The sequence below is a fragment of the Oncorhynchus keta genome, chromosome 18 (assembly GCF_023373465.1).
Source record: "Oncorhynchus keta strain PuntledgeMale-10-30-2019 chromosome 18, Oket_V2, whole genome shotgun sequence".
NCBI classification, from domain to species: domain Eukaryota; kingdom Metazoa; phylum Chordata; class Actinopteri; order Salmoniformes; family Salmonidae; genus Oncorhynchus; species Oncorhynchus keta.
In genome coordinates, this window is record NC_068438.1 from 44,844,286 (window position 1) to 44,853,942 (window position 9,657).

General features: G+C 46.4%; 1 pseudogene; it reads right to left on the minus strand.

The window, feature by feature from the left end:
- Positions 1-2,134: 2,134 nt before the first annotated feature.
- LOC118374646 (vomeronasal type-2 receptor 1-like) lies at positions 2,135-3,134 on the minus strand (annotated as a pseudogene).
- Positions 3,135-9,657: the final 6,523 nt, after the last annotated feature.

The window sequence follows — 9,657 nt, forward strand, 5'->3', positions numbered from 1 at the left end:
TCAAGGACAATTGCATGTATTTAAGTATGTTTTGTTTTAATGGGGACAGTAACATTCATCTCAAAAGTACACTTAATTTTGTTTTACACATAATATACATGTAAAAGTACGCATTAAGGTGTCTGTAATAGAATAAACATGGCTAAAACTAATGTCGACATTAATATAAATGCAATATTTTGGTGGGGGAGTGACAAGATGGAGGCATGGTGGCTTCAACATAGTGTCCCATATGTCATCCTGTGTGCAGAAAATCATTGATTGCCACCTTTAGCCTACTTTCCTGCCACCCGACACCCAAGTCAAGAAAGTAACTTAAAGTTAAATGAATAATAGGCGCTGGTAACACACCTTTAAGCTCCCGAGTGGCGCAGTGGTCTAAGCCCCTGCATCTCAGAGTAGGTATCATCATATCTACCTGTATGTGAGGTGTAGCTGGGTCACGTCAGAGTAGGTATCATAAAGATTCTCCAGGGACGTCTACCCCAATACAGACCCTCAGGTTCCCCTCTGACTGCCCTGGAAAGGGTTGTGTTGTCCCAATCAAATCAAATCAAATGTATTTATATAGCCCTTCGTACATCAGCTGATATCTCAAAGTTTTGTACAGAAACCCAGCCTAAAACCCCAAACAGCAAGCAATGCAGGTGTAGAAGCACGGTGGCTAGGAAAAACTCCCTAGAAAGGCCAAAACCTAGGAAGAAACCTAGAGAGGAACCAGGCTAGATGCTGCCCTGGAAAGGGTTGTGTTGTCCCAATGCTGCCCTGGAAAGGGTTGTGTTGTCCCAATGCTGCCATGGAAAGGGTTGTGTTGTCCCAATGCTGCCTTGGAAAGGGTTGTGTTGTCCCAATGCTGCCCTGGAAAGGGTTGTGTTGTCCCAATGCTGCCCTGGAAAGGGTTGTGTTGTCCCAATGCTGCCCTGGAAAGGGTTGTGTTGTCCCAATGCTGCCCTGGAAAGGGTTGTGTTGTCCCAATGCTGCCCTGGAAAGGGTTGTGTTGTCCCAATGCTGCCATGGAAAGGCTTGTGTTGTCCCAATGCTGCCCTGGAATTGTGTTGTCCCAATGCTGCCCTGGAAAGGCTTGTGTTGTCCCAATGCTGCCCTGGAAAGGGTTGTGTTGTCCCAATGCTGCCCTGGAAAGGGTTGTGTTGTCCCAATGCTGCCATGGAAAGGCTTGTGTTGTCCCAATGCTCCCTGGAAAAATTGTGTTGTCCCAATGCCCTGGAAAGGGTTGTGTTGTCCCAATGCTGCCATGGAAAGGCTTGTGTTGTCCCAATGCTGCCCTGGAAAGGGTTGTGTTGTCCCAATGCTGCCCTGGAAAGGGTTGTGTTGTCCCAATGCTGCCATGGAAAGGCTTGTGTTGTCCCAATGCTGCCCTGGAAAGGCTTGTGTTGTCCCAATGCTGCCCTGGAAAGGGTTGTGTTGTCCCAATGCTGCCATGGAAAGGCTTGTGTTGTCCCAATGCTGCCCTGGAAAGGCTTGTGTTGTCCCAATGCTGCCCTGGAAAGGGTTGTGTTGTCCCAATGCTGCCCTGGAAAGGGTTGTGTTGTCCCAATGCTGCCCTGGAAAGGGTTGTGTTGTCCCAATGCTGCCCTGGAAAGGGTTGTGTTGTCCCAATGCTGCCCTGGAAAGGGTTGTGTTGTCCCAATGTTGCCCTGGAAAGGGTTGTGTTGTCCCAATGCTGCCCTGGAAAGGGTTGTGTTGTCCCAATGCTGCCCTGGAAAGGGTTGTGTTGTCCCAATGCTGCCCTGGAAAGGGTTGTGTTGTCCCAATGCTGCCCTGGAAAGGGTTGTGTTGTCCCAATGCTGCCCTGGAAAGGGTTGTGTTGTCCCAATGCTGCCCTGGAAAGGGTTGTGTTGTCCCAATGCTGCCCTGGAAAGGGTTGTGTTGTCCCAATGCTGCCCTGGAAAGGGTTGTGTTGTCCCAATGCTGCCCTGGAAAGGGTTGTGTTGTCCCAATGCTGCCCTGGAAAGGGTTGTGTTGTCCCAATGTTGCCCTGGAAAGGGTTGTGTTGTCCCAATGCTGCCCTGGAAAGGGTTGTGTTGTCCCAATGCTGCCCTGGAAAGGGTTGTGTTGTCCCAATGCTGCCCTGGAAAGGGTTGTGTTGTCCCAATGCTGCCCTGGCCATTTCTTTCGCCAGCCTCAGAGCCTGGCCATAGTCCAGTGTGCAGTTGAAGGCCATTTCCCAGAATTCCTCAGTGAGCGTATCATCATAGGGGTTGTGTTTAGCAGGTGACGCTGGAGGCCGAATCCCAGAGTACCACCCAGCACTGAACTCACCTGGACACAGAAAACCCCACATCATCACACTAACAACACCCAACAAATCAGGGAACACTGCTTTGAATATAAAACGGTCATTCTGCTGACTAATTCTATGGTACCTGTGACCCCAGGTTGAACCCTAACCCCTAGTTGACCCCTCACCCCAAGCTGGTTGAGTGCGGAGGTGACCCATGCCTCGCTGGCGATCCAGGTGCGGTTGGTGACATTGTGTTGGACCAGCTCCTGGATCACAGGGCGCAGGTCCACTTCAGAGGAGAACATCACAATGACTCCACAGTACACTGGATGTCCTCTGGAGAGCTCACCTGCACAGGAGGTTCCAACACTTTATTAACCTGTTTATGGTACAAGCAAACTGATGGAGAGAAATAGAGGAAAAGAGAGAGAGAGAAGAGAAGCAGACAGAGAAAGACAGAAAGAGAGACAGAAAGAGAGAGACAGAAAGAGAGAGACATACTGTGGAGAGACAGAAAGAGAGAGACATACTGTGGAGAGACAGAGACATTGAGAGGCGTGTTGTAATGGAAACCGGTCACCTTGGGCAGGGTCTCAGAGAAGGAGATGCAGACCTCAGCCTCCACCACCTGTTCCTTGAAGGCCTTGATACCATACTTCCCATAGTCATCATCCGCGGCGGTGGTTCCCACCCAGGTCCAGCTGAAGTGCAGCATCAGGTAGGTCATTGACTGGTAGACGGCGTTAGGAATTGGTATCAAAGGGTGGGGAACTGAAACTTACTTTCCAACACAGAGCAGGACAACGAGGAACTCACCTAGAGACAAGGACAGAGGGAAGAGAGCAAAGGAGAGGGGGAAGAGAGCAGAGGAGAGGGGGAAGAGAGCAGAGGAGAGGGGGAAGAGAGCAGAGGAGAGGGAGAGCAGAGGAGAGAGAGGGAGGGGAGAGAGAGAGAGAGGAGAGAGAGAGACAGAAGAGAGGGGGAAGAGAGCAGAGGAGAGGGGGAGGAGAGAGCAGAGCAGAGAAGAGAGCAGAGGAGAGAAGAGGAGAGGGGGAGGAGAGAGAGAGGAGAGAGAGGACAGAAGAGAGAGAAGAGAGAGAGGAGAGAAGAGGAGAGGGGGAGGAGAGATAGCAGAAGAGGAGAGAGAGGAGAGAGAGCAGAAGAGGAGAGAGAGCAGAAGAGAGAGAAGAGAGAGAGGAGAGAAGAGGAGAGGGGGAGGAGAGATAGCAGAAGAGGAGAGAGAGGAGAGAGAGCAGAAGAGGAGAGAGAGGAGAGAGAGCAGAAGAGAGCAGAGGAGAGGGGAAGGAGAGAGCAGAGAAGAGAGCAGAGGAGAGGGGGAGGAGAGAGAGGAGAGAGGACAGAAGAGGGGGAGGAGAGAGAGGAGAGAGGACAGAAGAGAGAGAAGAGAGAGAGAAGAGGAGAGGGGGAGGAGAGATAGCAGAAGAGGACAGGGGGAGGAGAGAGCAGAGAAGAGGAGAGAGGAAAAAGCCCACTAGATTAGGCCACACTGCACCTAGGTAGGTAGATATAGGAGCTGTAGTGAAGACGATAGTACATGTATTAATGAGGATATGTAGATGGACAGAGATACCTGGTGGAAATAGTAGAGTCCCCATATGCGGAGGCTGGACAGGTCTAACCCCCCCAACCCCCACCAGAGCGGCCACAGCGTTAGTTGGGCACGGCCTTGTCCTGCCCTGTCAGGTAGGTGAGGGTGCCCTCCACAGCCTTGGAGATGGTGACGCAGGAGTCATAGATGACATAGCCCAGGTCTGTATCAGGAAGAAGGTCTGTCTGCTTGTTGATCTCATCAATGGCGAAGAGCATCGTCAGAGTCTGGCGGAACGTCGAAGTTAAACCTGGATGAGAAGTGATAAATATAATAATAATATATGCCATTTAGCAGACGCTTTTATCCAAAGCGACTTACATTCATGTGTGCATACATTCTACGTATGGGTGGTCCCGGGGATCGAACCCACTACCCTGGCGTTACAAGCGCCATGCTCTACCAACTGAGCTACAGATGATGATGATGTTGGTAAATAGTAATAGTAGTAGTAAAATCCTGACATTACTTTTAAAGTAATCTCGAGTAGTACCTGCAATGCAGAACATTGCATTAAACTGCCACTTGAGGGCGACAAAGATCAATATGTACCTTCTCAGATAGACGAGCCTAAATCATCATCATCGCTTAGTTTATTGGCTAATATAAGAGGACAGGCCCAAGGGGCTGAAGGGATGGGTGATTGTTGAGTCACGGATTGGATGAGGGAGCAGGACCTTGACAGAAGGAGGAGACTCAGTAGAGAAGCAATTCTATAATGTTCGGTTTCTAAATTGTATTAAAATAATTTTGGAAACACAATAGGGCTCATTTATTATAATAAAATTAAAGAAATCCCACATTGACAACTTCATTCTCTCCATTTCTCTAGTTTCACTGCCTTAAACTCCAGAGTAATAATTGCATCCCATGACATTCAATTTACTCACCCCTCGCATCCCAGGAATACCGGCACCGGGGAGGTGTTGGTGTCGGCTGAGGCGATGCGGTGGTGAACGGGAAACATCCCTCCCACAACAACAGTTTTCTTCTCCACGTTCTTGTACCCGCTCAGGTCATACTTGGCCTTCCGTTTACAGTTGGACTCACCGAGATGGACGCGTAAAGGTGGAGAAAAGCACATCATCTACACAGTAACCGTTTTTTTTTAATTGAATCCAGTAACACCATGATGTGAATGTGTGGTATAAAGTGTTCACAGTGATAGACTCTGAAGGAACAGCATCCACAACAGGTACCGTTGTCAAATCTCAGGGGATCAAATGAGCCATGTCGCACAAAACAGCCTCCTCACAGAGACGTGAGATAAACAGGACCGTAAAGGTTTATAGATTATGGAAATGATTGACTATGATAAATTAAATAAATGGACATAGTTATTATTTTTATTATACAAATTAAAACAAAATTAAGAATTGAGCAGAGTACAGGCTATATGCACCGTAGTGTTTTGATATATTTTGTGCGCATTGCATTACTTTAAAATAGCCTATAGGGTTTAGAATTTTAGGGCTTGTAATCAAAAGTATAGTTTTAAATTAAGGAGACAATGACAGTAGAATAGTAAATAACGTTGTGTGAAGTGCAACGCGCAATGAACTGGCAAATTAAAGACATGTAGTAAATTAGTCAAAAGCAATAAATTCCCTGGCATGTGAATGTCGGTGTGTATTCATGTTAATGACATAGCACAAAGCGCCTCAAGGCTACGATTTAATTGGCAATAGCATGTGGCGACGCGGATGAGCGCTCATGGGACATTGTCCTTAATGCTCAATAATCAACATCGGATACTGTAATTGTTTATTCCGAAGCATCCTCTGGGTCTTTCGCTGTTGTGAGTCTGAGCTTGTCGACACTTGTCTTTCATCATCCGGGAGAGGAGAGAAACACCTGAACCCCCGCAGTGCAGACGCCCATGGGATAGGATCACTGGCGATGCTCGGTTTCCACAAACAGGTGGCTTCACGTGTTGACTCCTGGCAGTAATTTAACTCAAATGTATAATTTCTTGTAATGAAACGTACACCATTACAATACATATTTCATGATATAGGCTTATATAAGCAGGGCATATTTTTTGTTCTGAAAATGTATCGTCATAACCAATAGTCTCCAACCTGGGTCCTAGAGAGCTGCATGGTGTGTTAGTTAGGCCTCTCTGTAAGTCCAGCTGGCGAGTAGACTCTACGGATGTAGACTGAAGAGTCCATGGAAATTGAACTCTCATGACCTCATTCCAACAACAAAACATATCAAGGGAAATCCGTTTGGATTTTGCCGTCACTCTTATCCAATGAGTGCCTACGTCATTGACAGAAAAAAAATATTTGTTGCATCTCGTTGTGTTGTTGTCCTCTGGTAGCTAGATAGCCAAAACTGTCCCTTTCCTAAATTAGCCATGGGTGTAGGTAGGGATTTGGAGTTAGAATTGGTTTTACTTAAATTCTCCATACTGGCCAATGATTACAACGGTGATTTCGATCCAATCATTAATTCATTCATACCTTGTTGTGTCCCCGGCCTGAGAGGATGGAAGTTCAATATGTACGGTCGCTAGATGTAGAAGGCTAATGTTAACTAGCTAACGTTGCCCATGAATGGAAGTTAGACTAGCGAGTAATCATTTTAGCCAAGTAGCCTGGGACAACAAAATATAAAGCCTGTACTGTATGACAGAGTGAGAGACTATTTCATCAATATGAAAGAGAGGAGTTGTTTCTCTACAAGTAGATTCAACATGTTTTTCTACTTGCACACGCACACGCACACACACACTTAGCTAACGTTGATTGGACTACATTTTTTTTCCTTTGGTATCTTTCGTCACTGTATGAGACTAATCAGAGGTTATTTGATGTTGAAATGGTGCTGAAATAGTGGAAGCAGCTCCTGTTTCCTTTCGACTTGTGGTAACTCTGTGGTTCTACATCAATAGTAGTTCAGTGGTCTGAAAATGTCAGAAACATGAACTTCCTTGACCACGCTGTAGGTCATGTAACTGTCTGTTACTGTACATGTATAGACCACGCTGTAGGTCATGTAACTGTCTGTTACTGTACATGTATAGACCACGCTGTAGGTCATGTAACTGTCTGTTACTGTACATGTATAGACCACGCTGTAGGTCACGTAACTGTCTGTTACTGTACATGCAATATGCTTTGTGGACTTCACTGGACAAAGGTTTTTCTCTGCTTTCATGCTAAAACAAAATGTGTTGTTGAATGTAATCTTTCACCGTTTTATTTGAAAAGAATATATAAAATAATAACACATTTACATAAGTATTCAGACCATTTACTCAGTACTTTGTTGAAGCAACTTTGGCAGCAATTATAGCCTGGAGTCATCTTGGTTATGATGCTACAAGCTTGGCACACCTGTATTTGGAAAGTTCCTCCCATTCTTCTCTGCAGATCCTCTCAAGGTCTGTCAGGTTGGATGGGGAGCGTTGCTGCACAGCTATTTTCAGTTCTCTCCTGAGGATGTTCAAATCGGGTTCAAGTCCGGGATCTGGCTGGGCCACACCCAGTCTGAGGTCCTGAGCGGTCTGGAGCAGGTTTTCATCAAGGATCTCTCTGTACTTTCTGTATCTTTCCCTCAATCCTGACTCGTCTCCCAGTCCCTGTAAAACATCCCCACAGCATGATGTTGCCACCACCATGCTTCACCGTAGGGATGGTGCCACCACCATGCTTCACCGTATGGATGGTGCCAGGTTCCCTCCAGACTTGACGCTTCTCTTTCAGGCCAAAGAGTTCAATCTTGATTTCATCAGACCAGATAATCTTGTTTCTCACAGTCTGAGAGTCCTTTAGATGCCTTTTGTCAAACTCAAAGCGGGCAGTCATGAGCATTTTACAGAGGAGTGGCTTCTGTCTCGCCACTCTAGCATAAAGGCCTGATTGGTGGAGTGCTGCAAAGATGGTTGTCCTTCTGGAAAGTTCTCCCATCTCCACAGAGGAACTCTACAGCTCTGTCAGAGTGACGATTGGGTTCTTGGTCACCTCCCTGACAAAGGCACTTCTACCCCGGTTGCTCAGTTTGGCCATCCGGCCAGCTCTAGGAAGAGTCTTGGTGGTTACAAACTTCTTCCATTTAAGAATGGAGGCCAGTGTGTTCTTGGGGACCTTCAATGCTGCAGAAATGTTTTGGTAACCTTCCCCAGATCTGTACAATGACACAATCCTGTCTCAGAGCTCTACGGACTGTTCCTTCAACACCAAGGCTTGGTTTTTACTCTGATATGCACTGTCAACTGTGGGACATTATAGACTGGTGTGTGCCTTTCCAAATCAATTGAATTTACCACAGGTGGACTCCAAATCAAATTGTAGAAACATCTCAAGGATGATCAATGGAAACAGAATGGACCGGAGCTCAATTTCGAATCTCATCTCAAAGGATCTGAATACCTATGTAAATAAGGTATCAGTTTAGCTGTAATAAATTTGTACACATTTAAAAAATAAATAAAAAATTGTTTTCACTTTGTCATTATGGGATATTGTGTGTAGACTGCTGACAATTTTTATTTATTTAAATCAATTTTAGAATAAGACTAACATAACAAAACGAGGAAAAATTCAAGGGATCTGAATACTTTCCAAAGGCACTGTACAAAAGTATGTGGACACTCCAAATTAGTGGATTCGGCTATTTCAGCAACACCCATTACTGACAGGTGTATAAAATCGAGCACACAGCCATGCAATCTCCATAGCAAAATATTTGTAGTAGAATGTCCTGAGGATGAGCTCAGTGACCCAACGTAGTCATGTCATATGAAGCCACCTTTCCAACGAGTCAGTTCCTCAAATTCTTGCCCTGCAAGAGCTGCCCCGGTCAACTCTTAAGTGCTGTTATTGTGATGTGGAAACCTCTAGGAGTAACAATGGCTCAGCTGTAAAGTGGTAGGCCACACAAGCTCACAGAACGGGACCACAGAGTGGTGTCTGACCTCGGTTGCAACACCCACTACCGATTTCCAAACTGCCTCTGGAAGCAACGTCAGCACAATAACTATTCGTAGGGAGCTCCATGAAATGGGTTTCTATGCCCGAGCAGCCACACACAAGAACACAATGCGCAATACCAAGAGTCAGCTGGAGTCCTGTAAAGCTCGCAGCCATTGGACTCTGGAGCAGTGGAAACACATTATCTGGAGCGATGAATCGCATTTCACCATCTGGCAGTCTGACGGACGGATCTGGGTTTGGCAGATGCCAGAAGAATGCTACCTACCTGAATGCAATGTTGCCAACTGTAACGTTTGGTGAAGGAAGAATAATGTTTTTCATAGTTCAGGCTATGCCCTTTAGTTCCAGTGAAGGGAAATCTTAACGCTACAGCCTACAATTACGTTCTAGACGATTCTGTGCTTCTAACTTTGTGGCAACAGGTTGGGGAAGGCCCTTTCCTCTTTCAGTATGAAAATGCCCCCGTGCACAAAGCGACGGTCATACAGAAATGGTTTGTTGAGATCGGCGGCAAAGAACTTGACTGGCCTGCAGAGCCCTGACCTCAACCCCCATCGAACACCTTTGGGATGAATTAGAACGCCGACTGTGAGCCAGATCTAATCGCCCAACATCAGTGCCTGACCTCACTAATGCTCTTGTGGCTGAATGGGCGCAAGTCCCCACAGCAATGTCCCAACATCTAGTGGAAAGCCTTCCGAGAAGAGTGGAGGCTGTTATAGAAGCAAGGGGGCGGTGGGGCATCTCCATATTAATGCCCATGATTTTGGAATGAGATGTTCAACGAACAGATGTCCACATACTTTTGGTCAATATAGAGTAAATCTAGACATTTTGATTAGTTGGTAAAGAGTGTGAGAAGA